Below are 15,670 nucleotides of genomic sequence, written 5' to 3'. Positions count from 1 at the left end.
AAAAGAATATATCTATTATGAAAAGAATATATCTAAGAAGTAATAATTGTAAATGACAGCGATGGAAAAGATATTTGGCATCTATCTCACCTTTCTGATCTTCCAAAGAAGAATTATTTGAAGTCTACAAAAGTCCAACTAAAGCAGGACCCAGCCCAGTCCTATACTCCCATTTTGCATATGCCCCTCCACACTGTCATCCGCGAAAAGGCGCTACTTTCAATCAGGTCCTTTTAATTCAATTCTTGAAGAATCGGCTTGTTCTAGGTCGGCTTCCCCAGTCACCGATCTTCCAACCGTAAGGGCTAAAACAAAGCATTACCTAAACCACCAAAATTATCATCATACTAACAATTTAATTTCATTAACCTAAAGAACCAGTGCAAGAAGACCAAAACTGTTTTATCTTCACAATCAAATTAAATATGCAAAAAAGATCCTTAATTTCCCATAAGAAGTTTAAAATTCTGTAATAAATTATTCCTACATTTTAATACACTTCATTCAGAAACTGAATTTGCTATCATAAACTTCCTAAAACATGGTTGATAATAAAAAATTCTTCAAAACCCTGCTATGATCAACATACTCTAGTCAGGAGAAAAACTGATATAAATCAAGATATCTGTCTGCCACCTGATTTGGTTTTGAAAAAAGGCTGCAGTTAAGGCTGTTATCCACTAAGTGGCATTATCAACTCAAACACCTAAATTTGACAAAAAATAATCATTTCACCTCCTACAAACAAATTGATGGAAAACATTTTATTTGGATGAGCCATTTTATTCAAGTTTGTCATAAATTCAGATATCATTCCAAATAGTCAAATGTATTAGTAAGCCAGCATTACCAGTTTACTTTTCACATCAAGACATTTGCAAATATTTAGCAGAATGGTTAGGTTAGACATAAAACCATCATGACAGACATATTAAACAGTTACCAAAATATTGGCATGATAGGAGCTCAAATTAGAAACAAAATGGTATAATAAGGTATTTTTAAAGTAGACGGGGTTTCAGAAGGGCTGTATATCAACAATTCTAATATTTTGTGTTGTGAAGTGGGAAAGTTCCAAAAGTCACACCAAATGTTTACTTTTATTATTTTCTTTAAAAAACAATATATTAAACTGATGCCACCTGATGCTAGAGGGTATTAAAAAAAATTACAATAATTGGGAAAATAAGAAAAGTACTAAGTTTCACTAATTATTTAAGGATTAGTTTTCAAAACGTTACTTAAGGATTAATGACTGTAAATATATTTTTTTGAGACATGTTTACTAGACAAAAGCATTTAGGAACAGCATAAATACAAGAAAAAAGTATTAGAACAGAATTCTTGTTTTAAAATAGGTTTATTCCCCTCTTACTCCTATTGTTTATCTCTAGTCTTTTATCACTGTCAGTTTGTTCATACATAAACAGCTACTGAAAATAAAGGAGAAAAAATAATTATTACTGTATACAAGAGTATAGGAAAATTTCATGAGCAACTACATCTGCCTCTGTCTCATCAAAGCATATATTTTAAGCTTCTGAAACGCATTCAAAATTCTGAGCATACTTCAATGCTACAAGGATCAAGACATTCCTTTTTTTTAAGTGATTTTTTTCCCTTTGCTGGCCACAGAGGAACTGCATTAGGACATAGTTCTTTTTCCCTACATCCGCCTACGAAAAACATTTGCTGCATGTCAGCGACTCCAAAACCAAATTGTTTACAATTAACTCAAAAAACCATTAAAAAAATTGTTTCTTTGTTCCAGTTGGAAAGAGAGACAGCCAGATGTGTGGCTTGTTGATCTTGCTCTTTTCTGACCTCTGAGTGTAGGAAGAACTGCAGCTGAGGAAGGAAGTCAGCAAGTTGTGCTAACGAAGGTGAACATTGCAAAAAAAAAAAAAAAAAAGTGCAATTTTTTCATGAGAGAAAAATCTCTTTGAAAGAGTTTTTTATTAGAAAAAAGATAATACAAAGCTATTGGTGCATTTGCATATTGCACCATATTGGCGCTACAGCATTGCTACTGGTGAAAACTGAGAGCCTTTTTTTCAGGTGAGGTCAATAGAGTCTGTGACTTTTGCTACTTTTGAAAAATTCGACCCTTAATTTCAAGAACTTCATGAAGTTTCACTGCTGTAAATTGGCAAACACCTCATCATTAACACCTGCCAGGAATCCATCCTCCTATAAGGATGAAAAATTCAAGAAAAACATTTTAATTTTAGGCTCTGAGTCACAGTCTACCACTACAGACCAAAATCAGGCCAAAAGCTGAACTGCAGATTCGAGTGTGCCCACTTCTTTGGAAAACACATCTGGCCAACAACACAAGGCAACCAACTACAGTTACCACAGCACCTTTCTTCATATTTCTCCCTGATACACTTCTATGCATTATATCTGTAAAACACCTGGCAATGAACTAACTAGTAATGTGTTGAAATGGTGCTCCTCGTGACAGTACAGAACATGCCTGTACAAGATACTCTGCGAGCATAAAAAAGAACAATCTCTCAAAGACTGCCCAGTAACAGACATGAAACATTATCATCTTGTTTCTGAACTTTGAGTTATTTTCATAAAAATGTCTAAAATGCATTCTGAAGTTCTACGACCACACTGCTCCGCATTTTATCAAGTTAGCAGAGAAATTAGTAAAAGTTATCATGGCTGAGGTGATAACTGAAGATACATTTACATGTGAAGTACAGATTAACTCCAGAGATTCAGCTTTAGATACAAATCCTGGCACCTCAGCATCAATCCAGACTCCTTATGCAGTTAGTGAAGCTGCCCACATGTACTCTAGGAAATTTAACAATAGGTTAAATGTTTGATGTTTCTCTCCCTGCATTGCTAACCTCATGCTAACAACTCACGCTAGTTTTGCTAGAAAATTATACCTAATCCTTGTCAACCAGTTACTATTTTAAGAATATACTTACCATCTGAAGACCTGAATAATATCATAGTTCATCTTGCAACTTAGTTTACATTGTATTATTTAGTTAAGAAACTTTCCTATGCATTATTAGAAAACAGGAAATTGAAAATGGAAACTAGTTTACTCTCTTCCCACACTAGTTCTCCTGCCCCCTAAGGTAATTTAAAAACCCAACATTAATAGATCACCATATACATGCATACGTACACACAAAACCATTTCTGCAAACAGTTACACAAATATTTAATCTGACAAGAAAATTCAAATTCTGGAGAATTAAAACAACATTTCATGTCATACTTTTAAAACTAGTTGTAAGGGATACTGGTAATTTTAAAAACAGCCAGCAAGTTTCAATCTTTCTCTTTGCCCTAAGAGAAATGGAAAACCTTATCACGTAAGACTTTCAGCACAGCTCAAACAGCTCACAGCTATGAACACAAAGAACTGCTTCCGCTGAATTAGTATTTAGAAATTATTATTGGTTTATTACTGTCATATTAAGATTTGATTTTCAGAACCTTTTATTTTAGAAAAAATTTGTTTAGATGCTTCTACATCCATATTTTGTCATAGTCTTCTGAAAGAGTCACTCTTTAAGGTCATTAAAAGCATATTTAAGGACGTCATTTTGTATCTGTAAAAGGCCTCTAATAGCAAACAGGACTTCAAAAATTTATCGGGTAAAAAAAATTACTAAAAAATTTTCCTAACAGTTGTAGTTTCTACCAGTTTATTATTTCCTACCAATGGAATTAATAACAGCTGTGAACTACACTGTAGTAACTTTCTATGGACTAAATTTAAAAGAATCCATAATTGAGCAATTCTCTACTTCCTTATTTCACACTCCTTGTTTCTCCTCATTTCCTATTTCTTCTGACATGTTAAGAGTGTTCACCTCCATTCATCTCATTCTTCCTTTTATTCATCCTTTTCATTCTATTTGTCCTGTCTCTAAGATCTCCCTTCAACTCATCTCAGTCCCCCTGACTAGGGTGGATAAGCCCGTGCAGAGCACTCATTTTGATATCCTCTGCTCTCCAGCTCGGAAAGATCATCCTTCATTAAAAAAGTAGAATGGGCCTTAAATGTTAGTTGAAATGCTATCTTGATAAAATTTAATAGGTATGTCATATACTTAATTCCTATTCTAAATTCCATATGAATGTAACAAAATAGAAGGCTGGAAGGCCTTTTAAAGGAGTAAAAGTGTAAAAATAGAATATACAAAGCAGTTTCACTGGTTAAGTATACAGTCCTTACAAGTATCACATCATTAGTTTACAAGGTAGAGAAGAATCATTTTCTACACTGCAGAAATAGTCAAAGCTATGACTACAGCCTTTAATCTTAATAAGTCCTTCCTTCCACCCCTCACATCCAACCTCCTCCCTTGCACAGGGTTTTGTTCAGCCATCCAAGTGAAATGAAATGGGAACATTTCTGTCTTTCAACTACACCAGTTCCACTTTCACCAGAATCCTCTGTCACCTTCAAGTAATGAATCTCTACACTTTCCAAACTCCTCTGCAGGCGGCTTTATTGCTTTTGAACAAACCTCCACATGATTAGCAAACACCTTCACTTTGACAGACTGCCACTGAGATCCTTGAGTTCACTTGGGCACTGCAAGCCTGCTTTGATAGAAAGCCAGTCAGGCTGCTGTCACGTTGGCCTTGTTTTTACCTGAAACAAATTGAACTTTCAGTTGTCATTTGCCCACAGCATTGCCTGTTGGATGCCTCTCATAGCAGCTGAATTAATGACAACACTCACCGCTACTAAAGTAGGGTTAGCTCCTCTCCATACTCAATGGTTTCCATCTCTCTGAGAAACCACCGGATGAAAGGTACCATCTCGTACAGCCTTACTTCCCACAGTACAGTAAGATATTATTCCCTTTCAGATTTTAAATGTTACATGCTGCAATCCCCAGCCCAAATATCATGTCTGTTTTACCTTTCCCAGTAGTCCAGAAAGAGCTGACCCTTGTTTGGGTCAGAATTTGCACCTGAGACTTGTAGCCCCGGAGCCCTGGCGCAGTGCTGACCCCAACTTGGATGTATGTGAAGGGTAGCACTGACATCTATCTCCCTTCTGTTCCATAAAATCTAAGCAGTAAACACCAGTAGCCAAACTGGCATGACCTCTAGTATTTCACTAAGAAGAAGGTGGTAATCTTCAGTGACAAATTCTCTTGTAATTATATCTACAGATCAAAACCTTCTAGCTCTTCTGTCACCCGCTGCTTCCACCTCAGATACTGAAGTCTGCAGCTGTTCACAACCCCTTCATTAGTATTCCTCATATATTAAACCTTTTCTTGGAGCAGAGAAGTGAGAAATTTAAAGTGAATAAAACAATTTGTTGCTGCAAGTACTGGCAACTGATTTCCTTGTGTTGACTTGCTTGCGTGCACAGTGTGCTGATGTAGAGGTCTAAACTGACAGAAAATTAATCCTCCAACATGTCTTTGCAATCCCACAGATTTTCAGCAGCAAATTTCCTAAACCAGCACATTCCGGATGAGTACAAGTGTTGATGCAAGAGAAGGGACACACAGAACTGAATTACCACTTTGAATGGCAACAAGCTAATCAAACAACTACGCACCTGATCATAAAATTACATCCCATACATAGATAGACCATGCAAAGTTTGAAACCATGGTGTGGTTTCTCTCAGGGAATGAATGTAAGAATTTAGTACAACTGAACTGTTTTTATTTAAAACCTCAAATAACGTTGAATGTATTCAACAAAGACTAAATACTCTGTACAAAGTCCAGCATATTGCACACTTTAGCTTTCTCATAATTCCTGTATAAAAGAAAGCGGGTACTTAACACAAACACTTGGTTATGTCTTACCTAGAAATACAGTGGTTCCAATTCACATTCAAAAATCCAAAGCAGTGATGCTAAACATTCAACGTCCGTCTGTCATGAAAAACATTCAAGATTACACTTGGTATCACTGTGCTTTTCCCTCTCAATTTTCAGATGAAACTTTCTAGCTTAAAAAGGAAATACTTGTGGAAAATAAAAATTATTATTTTCAAAGTGAAATTTGTAACATCCAAAAATTTTTGAAGTAATACCATTCAAAAATGCTGCTGGGTTGAAATGATGATAAACTAAATTTTATCCTATATAATTCTGAAAAAAACATTCAATTTATTTTGGATTTTATAATGAGCTGTTGTAAAGACTGGTACAGCCAAAGGAAAATAATGTCCACTGGTACTGGTATGCATTATATTAAGAATTAAAAGAAATAATGAACTAATGAAAATGCATACATATTTCCAAAACATTTAACAGTTCATTATAAAGGCTATATTTGTCTAAAACAATATTTACACTGAAAGAAGTCTGCTTAAAGCAGCTCTAAGTTCAGAAATGAATTTTCCAGTCTTTTGAAATTACTGAAATAAAAGATGTAATTAAAATGCCTAACAGTGATCATTTCATTCTGCAAGTGTTGGAGGGGGCTGAGAGAAAAGCAAGGGGACCTGGTCCTTCATAAGGATCTATAGGGGCAGCTATTCTTACTTTATTTTTTCAACTCTCTATATAAAATAACTGACAGAGATGCAAGCTTGCTCCCAGAACAAAGATGAAGTCAACTGATGAAAAAGAAATCCGCTATAGAAAAGCTTGGAAGTGAACTTTCATTTCAGCCATAACCTCAACAACGCTAATATAACTCCACAAACACTCTTCCCAAATACTCTGGTTCACTATCCTCACAACTATGGAAAAACAAAGGTCAAGTCAGCAGGTCTATAAATCAGCTGAATGAAGTTTTGGCTTTGAAAAACACATGGTTGTGTTTCTGCAGCTATATTTATGAAGATGTGGCTAAAACTGGTTCTAATCTAATGATGGATTTTTATTCATTTAATTTCAAAAGAGTAGGAGTGCTTGATTGCTGCCTAAAGAGGAATTATCTTTTAAAACTCAGGGGCGGTGCAGTGCAGATTTTTTTTTTTCCTTCTAAAAATATATTCCTTAGTGCAAAATATAACAATTCATTATAAAAGCAGATTAAATTAAATCAGAATGCAACACTAATTTCCCAAGTAGAGCACCCACATAGGGAACTAATTAGGAATAGCTCCTCCGTGTAAACAAACCTTTGTACCAATTAGTAGCTGGTCAAGTCAGGGAACTCCCTTTCTCTGGGGGGAAAAAAAGTCTGTTTTCAGCATTGCTTTATTTTGCTGCTGGCTGCAAATTCTCTCCAGTTCTGTAGCAACAGAGGGTATTTAGAACTTGTATTTCAAAAAGTTTGATGGGAACCTGGTCAAGAGTTGTAAAATAAAAAAAAAAAAAAAAAAAAAAAAGCAGTAGAAGGCCAAAACTCAATAAAATCATAGAATTAGGACTTCAAAAGGGATGAGAACAAATCCTGCTCTCTGCCTAAGCCAATTCTATCCCAAGGGTTTACACTAACCAGAGCAATAACAGTGAAATGATTCAAAACAAACAGTGGAGTAAATGAAAAAAGTACATAGGAAGAAGAATTCTCACTTGTTCTATAATAAGAAAAGCAAACAAATAAAAACCTCAAGGTGAAAATATCACGGCCAGATAGCATTTCGAAAGCATCAGTTAGGTGTTAACAGTGAAACTACATAACAGGATGTTATTCAAGGGAGAATGAATATTCATTTGTTATTTATGACATTTGAATCTGCTAGACAGCTGTTCTGTGCAAGACAAAGTACTAGAGTTGACTCTTACCTTGTTGAAGATGATCCAGAGCCTTCCCACTAATTAGATAGAGGCTGCAATCTGTGGATTTTAAAATTTGTTTAAAAGAATTGTTATTAATGAAACTGTTTTAATTACTAAGCAAAAATCAGTAAAGTGACTTAAATTCCTTCAAAACATATTAATTTCCTTTCTTCTTTTAAAGCAATGAGTACTGCTGCAAGGTGTCTTCTACTGTGCGTTACACCCATAGCAAAAGGTCAATTAATCTCCATTAATTAAAATTAATTACTGTTAATCTCCAAAAATCTCCAAAATTAATCTACAGCACATCAGGATAGTGGACTACTGTTACCATGTTTAGGACGCTTAGTTAACTCCGGAAAGTTATGCAGCTTACGTGGGAAAGAAGATGAGAAGGAGGCATCGGAGAGCAGGCAAAGCAGAAACACCTCAGGACAGTGAAAGGACTGGAGGCATTTTACAGAACCTAGGAAAGCACCACTTCCTACACAGCGGTGATGTTCTACGACAAAACTGCTGACCCTCCAAGCCTTACTGGGTTGCAAAAACCAGCTCTAGATACATCATTTTCTACAGAATTTACTGTTTGAAGATATATGAAAACATGACCCCTTCCCTCTTGACCCAACAACAACAAAAAATAACACGTCTAGGAGGACTCAGGAATGCCAGCACTAATTAAATAAGCATCTGTTAGAAAGAGGGTATCCCACTTATCCAACCATGTTAACTCCCAAGGTACTAAGCATTTAGATATCTTTTAAGTGTCATGTAATTAAAGTTAACTGGAGAGAGTGGTTAAGCAACACAGCGAGACTCATGTTAAACTGAAACCAAAGCAGATTTACTAGCAGGAATGAGAGAAAGTGAAGGTGTAGAACAGAATGGATTAAAATGAGAAAGGATTACGGGTGGGAAGAAGAGAATGGAAAGAACAGAAAGAAACACTGCAGGTAAAGAAAGAGGACTGCAAAATTTAGATGATCATCAGAAATAAAAAAGGTGGAATTTAGCTTTGAAATGGCAAGTCTAGCACGGACTATGCTGATATAACATGAACTGGCTTTGGAGGAATGTTATGACATGAAAAAAAGACCCTACGTTGGTTTGATGAAGGGAAGGAAAGTATTTGTTAGCTAAATACCTTCAATTAGTCAATTAAATATCTCATACAAAAGCAGATACCTGCAGAACTGTATTTATTTGAGCTATGACCCAATCTGTTTATTTGATCCACTCCAACACAGTTTACTTGAATTCATGACCCATTATCACAAGAAAGAAAACAGAAGTAAAAACAACTTAGTAAGGGAAAAAAGATAGTAAATTTCCACTTCTTTCTGGAAGTATTAAATGGAAATATAACTACAAAGATTATAACTTGAGAGTGAACTACTACTTCATTCCCTTCAAATGCACAGGACATGTCTCAATAATTCTACAGAAGTATCTGAACAGAAATGTTTTTCAGGAAAATTAATGAATTATAGAACAAGACCTACAAGTTTAATTACAGTAAAAAATCGCCAGAAACCTTTAAACTGATTGCAAGTGGGACAGAAAAAATCCAGGCTAAAACTCTATGGAATAAAAATGAAAGACTGCTCTAAGTACTGAAATAACATAAAGTAGATGCAAGAACAGAAGATAAAATATATTTGATAGAAACTTTAGAATTTGTATATTGCAAAACAAGACAATTGGACTGTTTTTTAAAAAATACATGTTCATTAGAGCACATAAACTAGTGAACTAATTAAAACTCTTGAGATGTAACACAGACCAAAAGAAAGGTAAATGAGAATTTTCTTGAATTATATTTGTAATTTCCATATTTTTGCATTAGCCCAATTTGTTCTATTACACAACTTCGCTTATTTGGAAAAAATGAACAGTGCTGGTAACAATAAACTCTCATGTAACAGGTGCAAAACATACCCACAAAAAGTTTACAGACTCTGGCTGGGAAGCAGACTATAGCACAATTAGTTTGGCAGTCCAAACAGGTTTTTGTATAGAAAAACTAAATTTTGAAAACAAAAAAACAGGAGCTGTCAAGGAATCTCTCACGTTCACCTGAATCATGAAATTACAAAAACTTTGCAACTTATACAGAATAGCTATCCTAAGCACAACTTAAGTAGTAGCTAGTACTGAATTAGATTTTTAACAAAATACGCATTACATTCTTGAAGTCTGCTCTTTAACCTTTTCTAAAATTTATCCCAGATATCCTGATTTCTTTCAGTCTAAACCAAAATCAAACTAAATAATCTCAGATGGGATACAAAAACAATGTCAGTCCAATTCACAGAATTAATATGATAAACGGGTACAAAATGGGCATTAAAAAAAGACTACGAACAGATGTCAGGAAGCACTTCTTATTCCACCAGCAGTAACTATGTGGAACAGGCTGCAAGACAAGTTCATTTGGACTGAGAGATGCCATCGAATGGGAAAGCAAGTGCCATGGGAGGGAAAGAGGATAAACTATTCTGATTTGGATAAACTATTCCAGTTTTGGGTCTTTAAAAGAGAATATTCCTTTTAAAGTGGAGATAAACAGTCCAAGATTGGTATCAGATTGGTTCCATAGGAAAGCCACTGAGAATGAGGAGAGACAACACTTTTAAATGTTTATAAAATAAATAAATATCAAGATACTCCTTATAACACTCTGACCTAAAACATGGGGTGAAGAAACATGTTTATGAGCAACCGCTTTTCTCCTTTAGAGAATTCGTGAGTTGGGAAGAAAGGAAAGTGATCATTCCTTAAACCAGTATGAAAAAAATGGGATAGAAATAGATAGACACTCTGGAAAGCTTAGCAAAAAACTTAATGCTGCTCTAAGGGAGGGATGTCGACAAGAAGGCAAACCATCACATACTAATGCCAAAGAGAAAAATTTTCTTTTATTGTTTTGGTAACATCCAATAAGTCAATTTATTTCTAGTTAAAATGCATTTATACAATGAAACACAAGTCAATTCAGTATCCTCATGTATTAGTCTGGAGGACCTGCTGGGAGTAAAGCTTATTATTCACCCAGGGATTTGAGCAGTCATAGTCCACAACCAATTTGACTTAAGGCAAAACACAGCTGCTACTTTGAAAGTTTCCTGCTGTGTAAGAAATAATTAAGGCTGTATGATCAGTATTCAACAAACCATAAATAGCAAAGAAGCTAAATTAATTCTACTTCAAATAAAGAGTTAAATGAAGCTGCATCACAGAATGGACTACATAATGTTGTAGTTCAAAGGCGAAACAGAAGAGCTAAATAAGATGAAGTGTGCATCAGAGGACAGACTCTGAATCTTAACTATTCAACCACAATATTATTGCATGTTTTAGAAGTCCTTTACTTAAAAAGTAGAAAGTACAAGGTCCAAAATGAAGTGACAAATCTGTATTTCGATTTAAGCTATAAAAAATAAGGAGCAGCAGCAGCAGCACACAGTTATCAATGTATATACTGAAAAAGAACAGGCTCATAAAAGCCTTTACTACCAAGCTGGTACTATTTAAATATTATGCAGAAGATGTGAGAGATGCTGATGGTAATACATGCAATTCAGGGCAGTTCATCCTTACAGAATCCTGACTAGAGCTTTGATTCTCTCCCCACACAACCCTCGAACCACAAACCGCACCAGGAATTCCCAGCCCAGGAATGGCACTTGGCCCATGACTGTCCACGCTGGGACTGGAAGTTCAATTTCAGATCAATGGACCACTTCCAGGTGGAAGGATGTGTGGCCAGTTCACCAGGCAGCCTACGCCATCCCAAAAGCTATTCCTCATCTCCTGTAGAAGAGAGGCTGTTAGACATATGGAAGCGCTCCATGGACTAGAGTCAACCCACAAATTGTCTGCTGGACCAGACTCTGTCATTAGGATACTAATAGCTTTGACACTGCTTAACAAAAAAAGAAACAAAAGAAACAACAAAACAAACCAAAACAAAAACAAACAAACAAAAACCCCAACAAACCTGCACCTTACAGTTTTTGCTAAAATTAGACTTGCACCTCCTTGACAGGAGGCAATCAGACAATTAGAAGAGGCCTGAAACATCTGCTTGAGACAGGAATTTCCCAGGGAAAAGCTAAAGATCATGCCAGCTCAGGTTTGTGCTAGCAGGTCGCTACTGCTCCTTTAGTTAACAGAAGGCAAAGTTTATGACAGGGATAAATTTTACACTACTGCCAGGATATACTGGTTGAGGATCCTGTAGATGCCATCCACTTACATTTAATTTATTCATTTTGTTTCAAAATGCCAGGCCATAATTCTTTTTTTTTTGAAACTAGCACTTTCAAAATGGCTAATTACACCTGGGTATTCCCTGGGGATTTTCTTACTAAAACAACATGAAACTCAGTTATTCCATGATTTTAAATTGCTTGGGATTATTTTTCCAGCTTTACAGATAGAGCTTCTCGCTCATTTGATAAAATTTTTTCTCCTACCCTTCTAAGCACACAAAGACAATCTTGCTGTTGCCTTCCCAAAGAAGCTGCTGAATCCCAGCTTCTTGGAAAGCAGGATCTGTGGCCATGCATATGTCAGAAAACAGAGCAGGGCACAAAGCCACACTCTGGGCCTGGAACCAGTGAGTGTGGTACAGCTCATGGCTGTACAACTAAACTCCTATCCCTTCAAAACAGCCTAGCCACATCCAAACAGCCTTCTGGAAAGGGTCCATCGTCTCTCCTAACTCCATAACTATGCTTTGGGCATTATCTGGGAGAGTGTTAGTTGGCACAGGACAAAACTGTGTCACGAACAGTACTAAAAATGTAACAGAACAGTTGCACGCCATATCCATTTCATATTTAGTTCCTACTATGATCATGCATCATGATTATAGGACCCAGTGCTTATGGAGAACATAATTTTTAGAAGTTATAAGTAGCCAATCCATTTCAGAATTAACAGGTCACCTTTTCCAGGCATTGTAGCTTCTGGCTTGTATATCACATCCTTACCTAGGTGGTTGTTGCTTTCAAACCAAGAGAACAGAACCAAATGAATGACAAACAGTTGGGTGTTTGTGTTTTTGCATGTATTATATGGAGCACATGAAAAAATTTGCACTAAATTTTGAAGTTTTTGAATGTGTTCAGACAGACTGAAGATAAGCATCTGACTTTTTAATTTCAGCAAGTCTGGACTGCTGCCAGTAGAACACTGGCCCTGTCAGCTGGTATAGAGCAGGCATAGCTCTACTGATCACATCCCAATGCTCAACAGCTGAGACTCTTGCTTCTCCACATTCTACCCACATCAGGGTGGTGGGCAAGGAAGAAATTCACATTACAAGATTAGCATTTCAGGAACAAATATGTACTTTTTTTTTCAGTAATTCACAAACTTATATGTCTTCACAAATTTGCTTCTTCTAAGTCAGAAATCCCACCTTAGTACTTTAAAAAATGTTGTGCAAACCTGAATCAAAACCATTTACCCTTATTTTGCGCAAAAAGAAACACAAGCAAGAACTCTTTGTAAGCACAACAGAGGCATATGAAAATTTTCCAAAGTAAAACACAACTACCACGGTGCAAATTTCAATGTAAATATTATACTTTGCAAGATTTACTGTGTTTAAAACTTTGTATAGATATAAGTAATTGTGCAGTGTCACAGAGTACTGAAAAATTACAGACAGTACAAAAGCATACACCCCTTTCACAACTGCTTACCTACAGATCATCTCACTACATGGTTCTTCATTCCCAACTCTGCCTACCTTGAAGTAGACTTAAAAATGTCATGGTATTGTGTACTGGATTTACATGGCAAGGTTTTGGTACTGGGGGCCCCAGGTGTGGCTTCTGTGAAAAGCTGCCAGAAGCCTCCTCTGCCTCCGACAGAGGCAATGCCAGCCAGCGCCACGATGGTCCTGCTGCTGGCCCATCAGCCATGGTGGGAGCACCTCTGTGATGACATATTAAAGGAGGAAATATCCTGCTGCACAACAGTCACTGGGATAGAAGAGTGAGAACATGTGAGAGAAACAACTGTGCAGACACCAAGGTCAGTGAAAAAGAATGGGGAGGAAGTGCTCCTGGCACCAGAGCAGATATTCACCTGCAGCTCGCAGAGGACCCCATGCCAGACTGTCTCCTGGGGGAGGGACCCCACACTGGAGCAAGGGAAGAGTGTGAGCAGTCTCTCCCCTGAGGAGGAAGGAGTCACAGAGACAACGGTTGATGAACTGCCTTGCAATCCCCATTCCCCACCCTCCTGAGCCATTTGGGGGAGAAGGTGGCAAAATTGGGAGTGAAGTTGAGCCTGGGAAGAAGGGTGGGGGGTAAGGTGTTTCTATTTTTTTTTGTTAATAAACATATTTAATATGTTTCTATTGGGAGGGTAAGATTTGTTCCTATTTCTCATTATCCTACTCTGGCAATAAATTAAATTAATTTCCCCAAGTTGAGTCTGTATTGCGCATGATGATAACTGCTTAGCGATGTTCCTGTCCCTATCCTGATCCACAAGCCTCTCATTATATTTTCTCTGCCCTGCCCATCTGCGGAGAGGAGTGATAGACCAACTTTGGTGGACCCAGGCATCCAGCCAAGGTCAACCCACCACAGTACTGGCAAAACTTTGTATTATTCTGTAAAAGCTTGACAAATCATTTATAACTGTTGGAGTACAGGCTGCCATCTGGTCCAGTGACTCCACGTAATAACCATCTGCACCAACCTAATAATCTCAGATTATGAACTCTCACACCCCAGTTTACCTGGGAATACTTTAATCATAGAGCCTTGAACTACAGTTACAACTTCTGTCATTCAAAAAGATAAAAAGATGATACAGCTACCCCAATGGTGAGATCAACACTCAACTGAAGACCATCACTCCAATTAACCAGAACATTCACTATCAGATCTTCCAAGAAAAACAAAAACCTACAACACAACAAAAAATCCTCCCACATAAATGAAGTAACAAATTTATTAAATCCCAGTGATGATAACACTGCTGGCATGAGACAGACATCTGTTTCTCACAGATCTTGGCCTAAATCCTAGTTCTGATGTGGAAAAAAAAAAAATAAACCAGCTTGAAAGAAAAAGTCACTTTAGATCCAGAATTAGTATGGTCCTTTTGTTCTGTTCCCAGTATACCTACCGTGACACTAGAAAAGGATAATGCTAGGAAATGGCTCATTACTAAAACCTTAATTTTCTCCAGCTCCCTTCAGAGTCCTTGACAGAATGCTTCATTTCATAAGAAAGTAAGTGTTTGGGTCAAAGATCTCCACTTTTTACAGCTGTCAAAGAAAAAAAGTCTGGTTTCCACAGGTGGATGCATTCTGCTGTGATTTCTAAAGTATTTTGTGTTGGTCTGAGCAAGAAGAGAGGCAACTGATTTCCATACCCCCATGTCAAACTGTTTCACAGTAGCAGTAAGTAAAGGGAACGTATAAGGGTCACTAAACCCAAGCTGATCAATACTGTGAATCATTGACTCAGAGATGGCTTTGGACACACATGCACGGCATCAGCAGGCAGCACGCTTGAAGCTGCCTAGTTCACGACCATCCTGCTGCTGGCTGCACACACTTGATGCCAAATCAGAAGCCCACTGAAGACCACCTAGTAGCCCATGACAGAAGCTGGGTGGAACTTATTTAGAGCTGTTAATTGGCTTCGCTCTATGGAGAAAATGTGACCCTCATCAGTGGGAGGGCTATGTTTTTTGTCAGAATATGCCAAAGGAAGTCAGGCAACTCTTGCTTTACTGTATGCTGACAGTCACTGTAAGACTGCAGAGCAAGTGGGCTCATGGACTTCTCCAGTCACGGAAAGGCACTGAGATGTCCAGATTTGATTTGTGGGCAAGTCTTCAGGGAATCATCTTAACAGTAAGTTTTCTGGAAAACCAGAGATGTAACATTTTAACAGTGCAAAATTAAGCAATAAACTTAGGCGTGCCTACCTACAGTTACT

The 15,670-nt window shown here is 37.1% G+C and overlaps 1 protein-coding gene across 12 annotated transcripts in view; it reads right to left on the bottom strand.

The window, feature by feature from the left end:
- CYRIA (CYFIP related Rac1 interactor A) overlaps nucleotides 1-15,670 on the bottom strand; it is a 60,101-nt gene that overhangs the window by 35,231 nt on the left and 9,200 nt on the right. For 4 of the 12 annotated variants that reach the window (XM_074895614.1, XM_074895607.1, XM_074895617.1 and 1 more), the window contains exons 2-3: nucleotides 7,701-7,751; nucleotides 5,823-5,891 (exon numbers count right to left, since the gene is read on the bottom strand). The exons of 5 other annotated variants lie outside the window; for them this stretch is intronic. The gene's annotated coding sequence lies outside the window, so the exon portion shown is untranslated. Of the gene's footprint in view, nucleotides 1-90; nucleotides 110-5,822; nucleotides 5,892-7,700; nucleotides 7,752-15,670 lie in introns of those variants that run through there. 3 more of the 12 variants (XM_074895610.1, XM_074895611.1, XM_074895615.1) reach the window with 2 other exon arrangements.

This window comes from Athene noctua, chromosome 1 (assembly GCF_965140245.1).
Source record: "Athene noctua chromosome 1, bAthNoc1.hap1.1, whole genome shotgun sequence".
NCBI classification, from domain to species: Eukaryota; Metazoa; Chordata; class Aves; order Strigiformes; family Strigidae; genus Athene; species Athene noctua.
This window is presented reverse-complemented; position numbering and strand designations above follow the sequence as displayed.